The sequence below is a fragment of the Haliotis rufescens genome, unplaced genomic scaffold, assembly GCF_023055435.1.
Source record: "Haliotis rufescens isolate VD_foot unplaced genomic scaffold, xgHalRufe1.0.p SCAF_15, whole genome shotgun sequence".
Classification (NCBI taxonomy): domain Eukaryota; kingdom Metazoa; phylum Mollusca; class Gastropoda; order Lepetellida; family Haliotidae; genus Haliotis; species Haliotis rufescens.
In genome coordinates, this window is record NW_025963835.1 from 35,575,461 (window position 1) to 35,591,111 (window position 15,651).

General features: G+C 38.7%; 1 protein-coding gene and 1 long non-coding RNA gene across 4 annotated transcripts in view; one reads left to right on the forward strand and one right to left on the reverse strand.

Annotated features, from left to right (window-relative positions):
• Positions 1-814, reverse strand: part of LOC124124572 (serine/arginine repetitive matrix protein 2-like) — a 108,399-nt gene extending 107,585 nt beyond the window's left edge. For all 3 annotated transcript variants that reach the window (XM_046487771.2, XM_046487770.2, XM_046487773.2), the window contains exon 1: positions 669-814. The gene's annotated coding sequence lies outside the window, so the exon portion shown is untranslated. The remainder of the gene's footprint in view (positions 1-668) is intronic.
• Positions 808-7,834, forward strand: LOC124124565. Its single transcript, XR_006859501.1, has 3 exons — positions 808-869; positions 1,379-1,675; positions 7,769-7,834. It is a non-coding gene; the product is annotated as an uncharacterized LOC124124565 (long non-coding RNA).
• The last annotated feature ends 7,817 nt before the right edge of the window (positions 7,835-15,651 follow it).

Here is a 15,651-nt window from a genome sequence, read left to right on the forward strand (position 1 = left end):
ACCAATGATTTTAAAATGCATGGGTAAAATACCCACAACACCAAAAGCTTATCTGGAGCTCTGTAATCATGTTATTTGTCAAGTTTGTTGGGGATGAAATTGAAGTGATGTATTTCCCAGCCACCACAGATGGTGGTGGTGGCTTGGTAACAGAGCTTGGACAGGACGCATGCACTTTGGTGGCAGATTAGTGTAGCAATGAATCACACTGACACAACCCTGCCTGGCCCCCATTACAACATTTGTATAGTAGAACATGCTGAATCGGAGTACTTCTCCTTGCCCTAAGGATATCATTTGGACTATTTGCTGGGACTGTGCAAGTTTCAATGGCTGAAATTATGGTCAACGAATGTAAACATGCTAAAATATTCAATTCATTTTCACATCTACAAGGGGAGTTCATGATATGAGTGCTTTAGTAAAGTGGCCATATCTTATGTGTATGTTCATCAATACAAAATATGAAGGATATATAAAATCGTACGCGATACATTACTCGTTAGGTGCCATATCACTAATTTTAAATCCATGTCTCTGCTGCATACATAGGCCTATATCTTTGTTGTGTCTCGTGTTTATGTTTTGTCACACAAAACCAGATTGTCTGGGGACAGCAGGCGCCTGGCCGTCGAAAGCCCTTCATGCAAAAGAACATAAACGTTTACCTTTGTCTTGTTTCAATATTAACAACTAGAGCACATTTTCAGCCGTACTTCACTTTCTACACTCTCATTTCGGCAAAATGGTGATACATGTGAACTGCGCATGCATAAATTTGTCAGCGCCATCTACTTCACAAAGAGAGAGCACTCTAATCCCTTCTCATCATCAGCGGGGTCCACCGTCTGTCGTTAGCAGCTGTTTAGGTACCATTACCCAGGTTCAAGGCTTGGGGCGCCCGTCGACCGGAACATTCATTTCAGAATTATCAACGTTTTCATATATATATCAACATCTGAAGAGATGATAATTCAAAGACTGAGCGCAATTTGACAAGGAAACGTTTTGGTATCTTTAGAATTGTCTCTAAAACATTGTGCAGCCGATAAAACAACATTATTCCTTCACTTAATCTGCTATGAAAAGATACTTATTGTCATATCTTGTTCATGGAGCCTTGTTCATATATTTGTATCCATGGATAAAACGCAGAATGCACAGGTGAACTGATTTATGTTAATAACATAGAATAGTGGATAGCGCGTCTGCCAGCTCAAGTGAGAGCTGTAGGTCGGTGGTGCGATACCTTACCGCATAACTCTGTAATAGAATGTGATTATGTATATATTATCAAGTGTATTTTAATTTCAACTTCATTTCATTTCCTAAGTGTTAGTCCTGTTCAACCACTCAATCTTTTCTGGCTTCACAACAGGTGCAGGCTAAAACGGCAGGTCAGCAAAACGTCACCGATTTCTCGGGCGAAAATGGCACTGCATTTCACCTTCACAACTGCAGTAGGGCAGTCAACATGGCGCTTGTGTCACTGGGGTTCTAGTGGATTATAGCTAAAGCGGCATCTCAGCAAAACGTCACCTGGCGAAAATGGCACCGATTGGCGGAAACGTCTCCTCGTCACCATAGGCTCATTTTACTTTTACACTTTCATTGGAGTCTTCACTTGAGTGCAAGTCAGTGTTATCATCGCTGGATGTATTTCCATTTATCCCAGGTTATAATTAGTAATGTTTATGTGTGAATTGCATATTTATGTGTTATTATTAAGTGCTGTGGCAGTATAAGGGCTTAATCAGGTGCATATGTGAGTTGAGGTGATGTGAAATGGGGTTTAACGTCGCGTCAAAAGATTATTGCTCTTTTATGTATATAAGTGTGTGTGTGTGTGTGTGTGTGTGTGTGTGTGTGTGTGTGTGCTAGTCCGGTGAGGTGGGGTGAAATTGGGTTTAACGTCGCGGCCAAGATTATTGCACTTATATAGCGACGTGCATGTACGTGTATATGTGTTTGTGTGGCTGCTTGTACCAGTCCGGACTGATGCCGATTTATAGTGCTAGCACACTGAGATACCATGCCGCAGTTTAACATGAATACCCCACTCAGACACAGTATACCGACTCCAATCCGACCAGTCCTTGTTTTAGCCCCTTAATGCCGAGCGCCTGACAGGGTAACAACAAGTACAATCTTTAAACTTCTTTTGGTATGACGCGGCCGGGGATCAAACCCCGGACCCCCGCTCTCCTGGCAGACGCTCTACCATTAGACCACGGAGGCGGTCTTCGCGAATAAGACCAGGGTATGAAACTCCCAAAACTTTCAGCCAGTCCACAGGACTGGCTACCTGAAATACTTGCCAGCCCTGACCAAAACCCGCCTGCCCACTATAATCATATGTTTCTCAGGATAAGCTTACGGGGTTTCTTTTTGGTTACATTTTATCATTCATCTTTACATGTGAATTAATGCTTATCATCGGGAAATATTTAGAATATGTTCACATATGAAATATAACCCGACCGTCGGGCAGGGGAATTTGAAAATCTGGCAGCCCGAGTTGAAATCAACCCGTCTCGGACGGTCGGGCAGGCAGGTATTTCGAACACTGATAAGACCCATCAATATAGATCTTGATTATCTATCTGATTGTTTGACTGGGCACAAATTTCATTTGAAGCAAATGTAAGTAGTATGATGGATCAAATCTGATTGGCCAATATCATAACTGGTAATAGCTTTGATCGGGCCCAGAAATTCAAGCCTAGTTCAGCAAGGGTGGTAACTGAACATTAACATTTCCCTTGCCTCGGGAAGAATATCGGGATGTTGACTAACAAGGTTTCCGGGCTATCAGGGTGTTGACTAACAAGGTTTCTGGACAAACAGGGAGTTGACTAACAAGGTTTCCGGACTATCAGGGTGTTGACTAACAAGGTTTCCGGACTATCAGGGTGTTGACTAACATGGTTTCTGGACTATCAGGTGGTTGACTAACAAGGTTTCCGGACTATCAGGGTGTTAACGTCTTTGGGTATGACGCGGCCTGGAATCGAACCCCGGACCTTCCGCTCTCCGGCGAACGCTCTACCACTAGACCACGGAGGCGGTCAGGTGCATATGTAATCCTTCTTGGCTTCTTTTAATAGTACGTATAATGTTTTGTGCGGCAAATATATATTACGCCTTCCATCTTATTGATGTAAACGTAGCATAACTAGGTTTCCGAACATACTTGTCTGATGTAAGTATACACAGTAAAAAAAGTGTTGCACCCCCTATACTTTTTCATGGAGGGGTGTTTTGAAAGGGTGTAAAGATAACCGAATTAATATTATAACCAGGATTTCGTGTATACCAACAAACCAGTGTATTGTCTATACAATGAACTTAAATGGGGTATTCCATGACCTTATGGCATGTAATAATCTCATGCTGAACTTTTACGAAAAATGAACGAACAACGAAGACGCATTAAGTATGGTGACATCTCAATAATTTTTAGTGACCAAATTCATCCAATAGGGTAAGAATGTCATATGGAGATTTGACGAACACAGTAAGTCAATATCGAGAACTTCCACCAAGCACTTGGATCACAGCTTGAAGTCTTCGTCTCATACTCCTCACAAGACGCTGCAATCTCTCCATGGGCAGCTGCTGCCACTCCTCGTGTAATGCTGCTTCCAATTCACGCAAGTTCTGTGGAGGAGGGTCCCGACGATAAATCAGGCGTCCCAAAATGTCCCATACATGTTCCAGAGGATTCAGATCTGGACTCATTGCTGGCCATGGAATCTGCGTCAGAGCATTGTTGTGGATAACCTGGGTCACAGCTCGTGAACGATGTGGTCTGGCATTGTCATCCATGAATATCGGTCTGGTGGCCAGTGGATGATTGTCAAAATGGGGCACCACAACTGGATTCAGCACCTCTTGGATGTAGCGCTCCCCTGTCAAGTTGCCTCGTATGGTCACTAAATCAAGCTTACAATCAAATGAGAAGCATCCCCAGACCATAACAGATCCACCTCCATATGGTACAGTTGGCATGATGTTTCTTGCAGTATAATCTGTTCCAGGACGCCTCCATACTCTCACTCTGCCATCCACAACATGCAGAAGGAACCTGCTTTCGTCCGACCAGTGGACTCTTCTCCAGGACCTCAAGTTCCAGTTCTGTCTCAGTCTACACCAGGCTAGACGTAGTCGTTTGTGGTTGTCTGTGAGTTTAGGTCGCTTGATAACCCTTCTGGACTTCAACCCTTCAGCTTTAAGACGATTTCTCACGGTCTGGGTACTGAACTGTTGACGAGGAAGCCAAAGACGTTTCAAGGTTGTGCTTGTAGCAAATGGATGGAGCCTTACCACCCTCAACAAGCTCTGTCATCTCTAACTGTGGTCTTACGTGGTCTGCCAGAGGGTCTGCGATTCCTTACATCATTAGTTTGTGCGTGTTTTCTGACCAAACGGCTTATTGTTGAGTAGTGATGTCCGGTTCTTCTGCCAATCTCCTTGAACGAAAGACCTGCTCCATGAAGGCCAATAATCTGCCACTTGACTGCTTCTGACAATCGTCTACCCGGCATTGTGGGTTACAATAAACTGGGCTGTCAGAGAACATCTTTTATAGGCGATGTTGAGCTTAAGAAGATACTGCAATCTGCAAATGTCATGCACCATGCAATTCACGTGCTGATTGCTATGTTTTGGTGATCATCTTCCCTCCGAAAACATTACACATTTAACATCAGATCCCCAAGGAATACCTACCATTAAAACCAGAGTCGGGCGTTTTAAATGTTGTGATGTATCAAACGTATTAATGTGGGGGTGCAACACATTTTTTACTGTGTATATGTTTATTTTAGCTAATTAATAACATTCCCATGTGTATATGCTAATGATCTTATCGTGTAAGTTGGGCGGTCGGGTAGCCTAGTGGTCAAAGCGTTCGCTCGTCACGCCGAAGACCCGATTACCGACATGGGTACAATGCGTGAAGCCCATTTCTTGTGTCCCCCGCCGTGATATTGCTGGAATATTGCTAAAAGCGCCCTAATATCAAACTCACTCACTATCGTGTAAGTGAATATAATGCGTACATGTCTCATGTATACTTTGGCTCTTTAAAGTTCCGCACCAAACTTAGCTTGTATGAATTAATGTATGATGAAGCGAGTGATTAGAATAAGTGTTTTAGAGTTATTGTATACAAATAAACATACCAGTAGAATTGGTATTTGGTATGTATATATATATACTTTTAATTTGAGGTTTACATGATATACAGCTTTTCCATTGAATTAGAGGTCGGTCACATGACCACGACATTGTTGTTCATAAGTCATATTGACAGTGTATGAATGACGTCGCAGGCTCCAATGTTCATACAGTTTTGTCCCTCTATCTATGAAGGTTCATACTCCAATGAACTCACGCAAAGTGAAAGTCAGTTCTTATCATTTTTATATCACTATTTACTAAGGGTTGAGGGGCGGTCGGGTAGCCTCGTGGTTAAAGCGTTCGCTCGTCACGCCGAAGACCTGGGTTCGATTCCCGACATGGGTACAATGTGTGAAGCCCATTTCTGGTGTCCCCCGCCGTGATATTGCTGGAATATTGCTAAAAGCGGCGTAAAACCATATTCACTCACTACTAAGGGTTGAACGATACACCCGATATTCCGATGCATCGTGATACTTGCCCCGCGCGATGCGATATACGATAAACGTGGGCCCATTTATCGATACGCCACGATACGGAACGCAAATCTCAAGTACAGCGTTTCGTCGCTATTGTGCCTTTCAATAAACCGCTAACTTGGTTATAGCGCGCGGTAACGCATGGCTCCAAAACACGTACTTACATTTTTAATAAGCTCGGGTTTTACACTGACAGGCGTTTTTCCCCATCTCAAAAAAATTGTCAGCTGATCACCGCAAGCACATTACACCGAAAATACCAGTTTGCAAATCCGAACTGAAGTACGCAATTCAATACCATTATTATACTATCTTGTTATTAAAACGTGTTCATTGTATATCTGAACCTTTTCGCAATCGAAATACATGTAGCGCGGGAAGTCCCTACGGTGACTGGTCAAATTGTTCCATACGTAAAAATATCCTGCAACAGCAATCACCAGTACCAAAATCCTACGCTTGTGGTTCTTATAATTTTAAGAATATATATAGTAAAAGCTGCAACTAAAGTAACACGATATTGGAGTATATTGTTCTTGATAAAAAAATAATTTCAGATACAATTTATTCGACCATTGCACCACAATTCTTTGAAGTTGTATCACTGGTGAAGTACATTAATTATTTTCTGGTGTTTGAACTTTGAATTGTTTTGAAGGAAAGTTAGGGAAAGTTCCACTTTGAAGCCTAACCACTTCAGTAGTCTTGTTATTATAAAATAATTTTGACTGTTCCAAAATCATGAAAGGTTCAATCTTGACATGCTTTAAGTTTTTTCTTTTATCATTGCGTATCGAGACACGTATCGTATCACGACCAGAATATCGAGATGCGTATCGTATCGTGACCTTCCTGTATCGTTGCAGCCCTACTATTTACCAGACAATCCAGTGATTAATATCTGGAGCATCGATCCCGTTAGTCGCCTTTTACGGCAAGCATAGTAACTGTACAACATTTTGGAGACTTGTTGAATGTTATATCACCTCACCCTCGTAGGACTCTAGCATCGCACATGAACTTAGGGTACTTGGGTGGAATATTGTAAGGAATGGCTTATTCCAGTGTCAGTAGGGGGTAAAGATTTCAACCCTAACAACTGTGAACCCCCAGTTTGAAGTCATGTGACCAGCTTCTTATCGAATCGTCATGGAAAGCGTGTTAACTTCAAAGTGAGAAATTATTTGATTTAAAACAAGACAACCATTAATTGACCTTTCTACATAAGAATGTCTGCAGAATAGTCACAATGTTAGATTGTGGAAACACATTTGTGTCCGACATGCAACAAATTATAGGGACATTGGTGTGACATGTTGTAGTCTGAGGGGACATACGATGATGTACACTGACGTCTTTCTAATTGTAGCTGTCTCCGTGGTCGAGTGGTATAGCGTCCGCCCGGAGAGCGAAAGGTTCGGGGTTCGATCCCAGGCCGCGTCATACCAAAATTATGTTAAAAGATGGTACTTGTTGTTACCCTGTCTGGCGCTCGGCATTAAGGGGCTAAAAAAAGTACTGGTCGGCTCGGAGTCAGTATACTATGTCTGAGTGGGGTATTCATGTTAAACTGCGGCATGGTATCTCAGTGTGCTAGCACTATAAATCGGCATCAGTCCGGACCGGTACAAGCAACCACACACACACACACATGCATGCACGTCGCTATATAAGTGCAATAATCTCGGACGCGACGTTAAACCCAATTTCACCTGACCTCACCTTTCTAATTTCTAGCTGTTTATTAAGAAGAAGAAGTTTATTCATGAATGAAGGCCACATGGCCCAGAGTTCATTTACATGAATAATATATGCTATGCACATGCACATATTTTCTTACAACAAACGTTCATATTTTTTACATTTGTATTTACATAGGTAAATGTCTTTTTAAATATATGGACAGGTTTTTCATAACAGAATCATTTCTTGTAGATAGAAGACTGATAAATTTTGGAACAGATGGTTGCACATGATAACATTTTGGAATTACATTTTCTCTACTACTGTTATAAAAAGGACAAATTAACAAAAAATGGTATTCATTTTCTATTTCATAGCGGTTACTTCGTTGGTGTATTAAATCGAGTTATCTGTAATTTCAGATTATGGCTTAAACAACGGAATTTACATAAAGCTCTAAGAAGATCTCTTTCACATGCTAAAGTCGACATACATTTTTCTGTTGTTTTTTTTCTGTCTATTTCCAGTTATCAAAACTGCCAGTTTCTTGTTTGTTTTGTGTGTAGTTAAACGCCGCATTCAACAGAACAATGCTTAATGTCAGAGTTGAGGCAATTTCGATTTGACAAATCATTCTAGACTTGAGTTGGATTCGTTTATTAATATATTTTCAAGGATCTGGGAGACACACTGACATCACTTTGTTGTTTAACGCCGCATTCAGCAATATACCAGCTACATGACAGTGGTTTGTAAATAATCGAGTCTGGACCAGACAATCCAGTGAATGATATCATGAGCATTGATCCACGAAATTGAGATACGATGACATGCATCAAACCAAATCAGCGAGCCTGACCACCCGATCCCGTTAGTCGCCTCTTACGACAAGCATAGTCGCATTGGGTTGCTGAAGACACACACAACAAACAAGCAAACCAACCAACCAACCTAACCCTAACCAAGGAAGGGTAACAATACAAAGGTTATGCTTTTTCTCAAGTTCCATACTTGACTCTAAAACCTGAAGACATGTCCATTCCTCTTTTGCACTGGATTCCAAAGCTCCATAAAAATCCGTACAAAGAGAGAAATATGAGTGAGTGAGTTGGGTTTAACGCAGATTTTAACAGTATTTTTAGTTATATCGCGGAGTGTCAGCTTAATGTTGGAGGAAAGCTCGAAGTGATGCAGTTCTCAGACGTTTACCACTTCGGTGAAACCCACGAGCACTGGTATGGTGCTGACAAACCTAGAAACATAATCGGGGCGAACCGGGATTCGAACCCACAATCATAGGTTCCTGGCGTACCCAAGGGACGCAACTCTGCACAGCGAATCGCGGCGCCTTAGACGACTGGGCCACCCGTGCCCCCTAGAGAGATATATTGCTGGGTCCAGCAAATGTACCACCAAATCCCTGTTTCAAAGAATATTACCATAATCCTTCATACAATCAAGGAAGGACTTTATTTATGTTTACAGAAAGTATTTGAGAAATTTGTGGAATTAATACCATGTGAATTCTCAAAAACTCAAAGGATGTGCTTGACTTTTTGCAGTCTCAGAACCAAGTTCCATTCCCTCAAAACATTTAATTTTTCAACTTTGTACACCACTATCCCACATGACAAACTTAAGGACTTCCTTGATCCATGGGGCTTTTGTTACAAAACGTGGTGAACACAGATACAGTTACGTATTTATACTCAGAGGTTCAGGACAAATTGTGAAAAGTGAAAGCAAATGCCATCTGGAGTTTACTGAGGAAACACTATGTGAAATGCTGGACATCCTCATTGATAACATCCACGTACAATGTGGGGGTAAGACATTTAGGCAAGAAGTAGGCATCCCCATGGGCACCAATTGTGCGGGCCTGTGTCTATATGCATATGAATTGGAATTTCTGTTCATTTGGCTAAGTAGTTTTCCCTTAGGCTTCAGGTATATATATATATATATATATATATATATATATATATATATTATGATCTGATATCGTTCAATAACAATCAAATATCCAATTCCCTTCCACTGATTTCCCCACCAGAACCACCTGAATGTGTATGTGACGGGTGCCGCCCGGGGGGCAGGAGACGCTCACCCTTCTGGCTTCACCCCTGTGTCATCACTGTTTGATTGTTATTCATAAACACATGCTTAGGATATAGTCGGAATCGTACAATTTGACTCTTGGATTTTGAAAGGGTTACTGCTTTATTTATATTAAATAGTATTTAACTTTTATTGGAAGATTCTCAAGTATGGATGCAATAATTGTTCAATCTATTACTTTGTTTCTTATTATGATTTTCTGTATTCATGAATTGTCAGCACAGCACTGACAGTTCTATGGAGAATGCTTGTCATTTCGAGTTTAGAAGAGGTTCAAGTAATGAGAGTGATAGAAATATGATCTCACCAAAAACTTGATCACGATAGCATATTGACTGCAAAGATAAACTTGGCGTCTGTGTACTCCCAAAGCTACAAAACATTTAACTCTTATGCACTGCCCGTTTTCAATACGTGATAGTTTCCTTACCCAGAAGCTAGTGACCAGATACATATGGTTGTAGTCAAGAACAGTCACAAAATTGAACAATAAACATAAAATATGCCACAATATTTATTCAACATCAATCTATCTACACTACTTACATGTATCTTTGGCAATTTTATTATCAGAACATTTATGATATGACTTAAAAGAAAACCGGAATATCTTTATAACAAAATAAAAGAGAATGGCAAATAGCTATTATAACTTCAACCAGTAACACTAAGGGTTGCAACCCTAATCTTCATATGGTGACACTTCGTGTTACATTTGCATCTGCAAGCGTTCGTTCAATGTGGATATTTGTTTTGCAAAATAACCTAAGTATTTATTCATTCATTTAAAAAGTTAACACTAAGAGTTGATACTGCAAACCTAGTTTCTTATGGAGACACTACGGGCCATACATTGAACGTTTAACGTGGTTTTACATAGAACGTTTTACGTGGTTGTACATAGAACGTTTTACATGATTGTACATAGAATGTTTTACGTGGTTGTACATAGAACGTTTTACGTGGTTGTACATTGAACGTTTTACGTGGTTGTACATAGAACGTTTTACATGGTTGTAGTCAAGAACGTTTTACATGGTTGTACATAGAACGTTTTACATGGTTTACATAGAACGTTGAACGTGGTTGTACATAGAACGTTTTACATGGTTGTACATAGAACGTTTTACATGGTTGTACATAGAACGTTTTACATGGTTGTACATAGAACGTTTTACATGGTTTTACATAGAACGTTGAACGTGGTTGTACATAGAACGTTTTACATGGTTTTACATAGAACGTTTTACGTGGTTGTACATAGAACGTTTTACATGGTTGTACATAGAACGTTTTACATGGTTGTACATAGAACGTTGAACGTGGTTGTACATAGAACGTTTTACATGGTTTTAAATAGAACGTTTTACATGGTTGTACATAGAACGTTTTACGTGGTTGTACATAGAACGTTTTACATGGTTGTACATAGAACGTTTTACATGGTTGTACATTGAACGTTTTACGTGGTTCTACATAGAACGTTTTACATGGTTGTACATAGAACGTTTTACGTGGTTGTACATTGAACGTTTTACGTGGTTTTACATAGAACGTTTTACATGGTTGTACATTGAACGTTTTACATGGTTGTACATAGAACGTTTTACGTGGTTGTACATAGAACGTTTTACATGGTGGTACATAGAACGTTTTACATGGCTTACATAGAACGTTTTACATGGTTGTACATAGAACGTTGAACGTGGTTGTACAAAGAACGTTTTACATGGTTGTAGTCAAGAACGTTTTACATGGTTGTACATAGAACGTTTTACATGGTTTACATAGAACGTTGAACGTGGTTGTACATAGAACGTTTTACATGGTTGTACATTGAACGTTTTACATGGTTGTACATTGAACGTTTTACATGGTTGTACATAGAACGTTTTACATGGTTGTACATAGAACGTTTTACATGGTTGTACATAGAACGTTGAACGTGGTTGTACATAGAACGTTTTACATGGTTTTACATAGAACGTTTTACATGGTTGTACATAGAACGTTTTACATGGTTGTACATAGAACGTTTTACATGGTTGTACATAGAACGTTGAACGTGGTTGTACATAGAACGTTTTACATGGTTTTACATAGAACGTTTTACATGGTTGTACATAGAACGTTTTACATGATTGTACATATAACGTTTTACATGGTGGTACATAGAACGTTTTACATGGTTGTACATAGAACGTTTTACGTGGTTGTACATAGAACGTTTTACATGGTTGTACATAGAACGTTTTACGTGGTTGTACATAGGACGTTTTACGTGGTTGTACATTGAACGTTTTACATGGTTGTACATTGAACGTTTTACGTGGTTGTACATAGAACGTTTTACATGGTTGTACATTGAACGTTTTACATGGTTGTACATAGAACGTTTTACGTGGTTGTACATAGAACGTTTTACATGGTGGTACATAGAACGTTTTACATGGTTTACATAGAACGTTTTACATGGTTGTACATAGAACGTTGAACGTGGTTGTACATAGAACGTTTTACATGGTTGTAGTCAAGAACGTTTTACATGGTTGTACATAGAACGTTTTACATGGTGGTACATAGAACGTTTTACATGGTTTACATAGAACGTTTTACATGGTTGTACATAGAACGTTGAACGTGGTTGTACATAGAACGTTTTACATGGTTGTAGTCAAGAACGTTTTACATGGTTGTACATAGAACGTTTTACATGGTTTACATAGAACGTTTTACGTGGTTGTACATAGAACGTTTTACATGGTTGTACATTGAACGTTTTACATGGTTGTACATGTATAGAACGTTTTACATGGTTGTACATAGAACGTTTTACATGGTTGTACATAGAACGTTTTACGTGGTTTTACATAGAACGTTTTACATGGTTGTACATAGAACGTTGAACGTGGTTGTACATAGAACGTTTTACATGGTTTTACATAGAACGTTTTACATGGTTGTACATAGAACGCTTTCCATGGTTTACATAGTACGTTTGACATGGTTGTACATAGAACGTTTTACATGGTTGTACATAGAACGCTTTACATGGTTTACATAGAACGCTTTACATGGTTTACATAGAACGTTTTACGTGGTTTTACATAGAACGTTTTACGTGCTTTTACATAGAACGTTTTACATGGTTGTACATAGAACGTTTTACATGGTTGTACATAGAACGTTTTACATGGTTGTACATAGAACGTTTTACATGGTTGTACATAGAACATTTTACATGGTTGTACATAGAACGTTTTACATGGTTGTACATAGAACGTTTTTCATGGTTTACATAGAACACTTTACATGGTTTACATAGAACGTTTTACGTGGTTTTACATAGAACGTTTTACGTGCTTTTACATAGAACGTTTTACATGGTTGTACATAGAACATTTTACATGGTTGTACATTGAACGTTTTACATGGTTGTACATAGAACGTTTTTCATGGTTGTACATATAACGTTTTACATAGTTTTACACAGAACGCTTTACATGGTTTACATATAACGTTTTACATGTTTACATATAACGTTTTACGTGGTTGTACATAGAACGTTTTACATGGTTGTACATAGAACGTTTTACATGGTTGTACATAGAACGTTTTACATGGTTGTACATAGAACGCTTTACATGGTTGTACATAGAACGTTTTACATGGTTGTACATAGAACGTTGAACGTGGTTGTACATAGAACGTTTTACATGGTTGTTGTCAAGAACGTTTTACATGGTTGTACATAGAACGCTTTACATGGTTGTACATAGAACGTTTTACATGGTTGTACATAGAACGTTTTACGTGGTTGTACATAGAACGTTTTACATGGTTGTACATAGAACGTTTTACATGGTTGTACATAGAACGTTGAACGTGGTTGTACATAGAACGTTTTACATGGTTTTAAATAGAACGTTTTACATGGTTGTACATAGAACGTTTTACGTGGTTGTACATAGAACGTTTTACATGGTTGTACATAGAACGTTTTACATGGTTGTACATTGAACGTTTTACGTGGTTCTACATAGAACGTTTTACATGGTTGTACATAGAACGTTTTACGTGGTTGTACATTGAACGTTTTACGTGGTTTTACATAGAACGTTTTACATGGTTGTACATTGAACGTTTTACATGGTTGTACATAGAACGTTTTACGTGGTTGTACATAGAACGTTTTACATGGTTGTAGTCAAGAACGTTTTACATGGTTGTACATAGAACGTTTTACATGGTTTACAAAGAACGTTGAACGTGGTTGTACATAGAACGTTTTACATGGTTGTACATTGAACGTTTTACATGGTTGTACATAGAACGTTTTACATGGTTGTACATAGAACGTTTTACATGGTTGTACATAGAACGTTGAACGTGGTTGTACATAGAACGTTTTACATGGTTTTACATAGAACGTTTTACATGGTTGTACATAGAACGTTTTACATGGTTGTACATAGAACGTTTTACATGGTTGTACATAGAACGTTGAACGTGGTTGTACATAGAACGTTTTACATGGTTTTACATAGAACGTTGAACGTGGTTGTACATAGAACGTTTTACATGGTTTTACATAGAACGTTTTACATGGTTGTACATAGAACGTTGAACGTGGTTGTACATAGAACGTTTTACATGGTTGTAGTCAAGAACGTTTTACATGGTTGTACATAGAACGTTTTACATGGTGGTACATAAAACGTTTTACATGGTTTACATAGAACGTTTTACATGGTTGTACATAGAACGTTGAACGTGGTTGTACATAGAACGTTTTACATGGTTGTAGTCAAGAACGTTTTACATGGTTGTACATAGAACGTTTTACATGGTTTACATAGAACGTTTTACGTGGTTGTACATAGAACGTTTTACATGGTTGTACATTGAACGTTTTACATGGTTGTACATGTATAGAACGTTTTACATGGTTGTACATAGAACGTTTTACATGGTTGTACATAGAACGTTTTACGTGGTTTTACATAGAACGTTTTACATGGTTGTACATAGAACGTTGAACGTGGTTGTACATAGAACGTTTTACATGGTTGTACATAGAACGCTTTCCATGGTTTACATAGTACGTTTTACATGGTTGTACATAGAACGTTTTACATGGTTGTACATAGAACGCTTTACATGGTTTACATAGAACGCTTTACATGGTTTACATAGAACGTTTTACATGGTTTTACATAGAACGTTTTACGTGCTTTTACATAGAACGTTTTACATGGTTGTACATAGAACGTTTTACATGGTTGTACATAGAACGTTTTACATGGTTGTACATAGAACATTTTACATGGTTGTACATAGAACATTTTACATGGTTGTACATAGAACGTTTTACATGGTTGTACATAGAACGTTTTTCATGGTTTACATAGAACACTTTACATGGTTTACATAGAACGTTTTACGTGGTTTTACATAGAACGTTTTACGTGCTTTTACATAGAACGTTTTACATGGTTGTACATAGAACATTTTACATGGTTGTACATTGAACGTTTTACATGGTTGTACATAGAACGTTTTTCATGGTTGTACATATAACGTTTTACATAGTTTTACACAGAACGCTTTACATGGTTTACATATAACGTTTTACATGGTTTACATATAACGTTTTACGTGGTTGTACATAGAACGTTTTACATGGTTGTACATAGAACGTTTTACATGGTTTACATAGAACGTTTTACATGGTTGTACATAGAACGCTTTACATGGTTGTACATAGAACGTTTTACATGGTTGTACATAGAACGTTGAACGTGGTTGTACATAGAACGTTTTACATGGTTGTTGTCAAGAACGTTTTACATGGTTGTACATAGAACGCTTTACATGGTTGTACATAGAACGTTTTACATGGTTGTACATAGAACGTTTTACGTGGTTGTACATAGAACGTTTTACATGGTGGTACATAGAACGTTTTACATGGCTTACATAGAACGTTTTACATGGTTGTACATAGAACGTTGAACGTGGTTGTACATAGAACGTTTTACATGGTTGTAGTCAAGAACGTTTTACATGGTTGTACATAGAACGTTTTACATGGTTTACATAGAACGTTGAACGTGGTTGTACATAGAACGTTTTACATGGTTGTACATTGAACGTTTTACATGGTTGTACATAGAACGTTTTACAT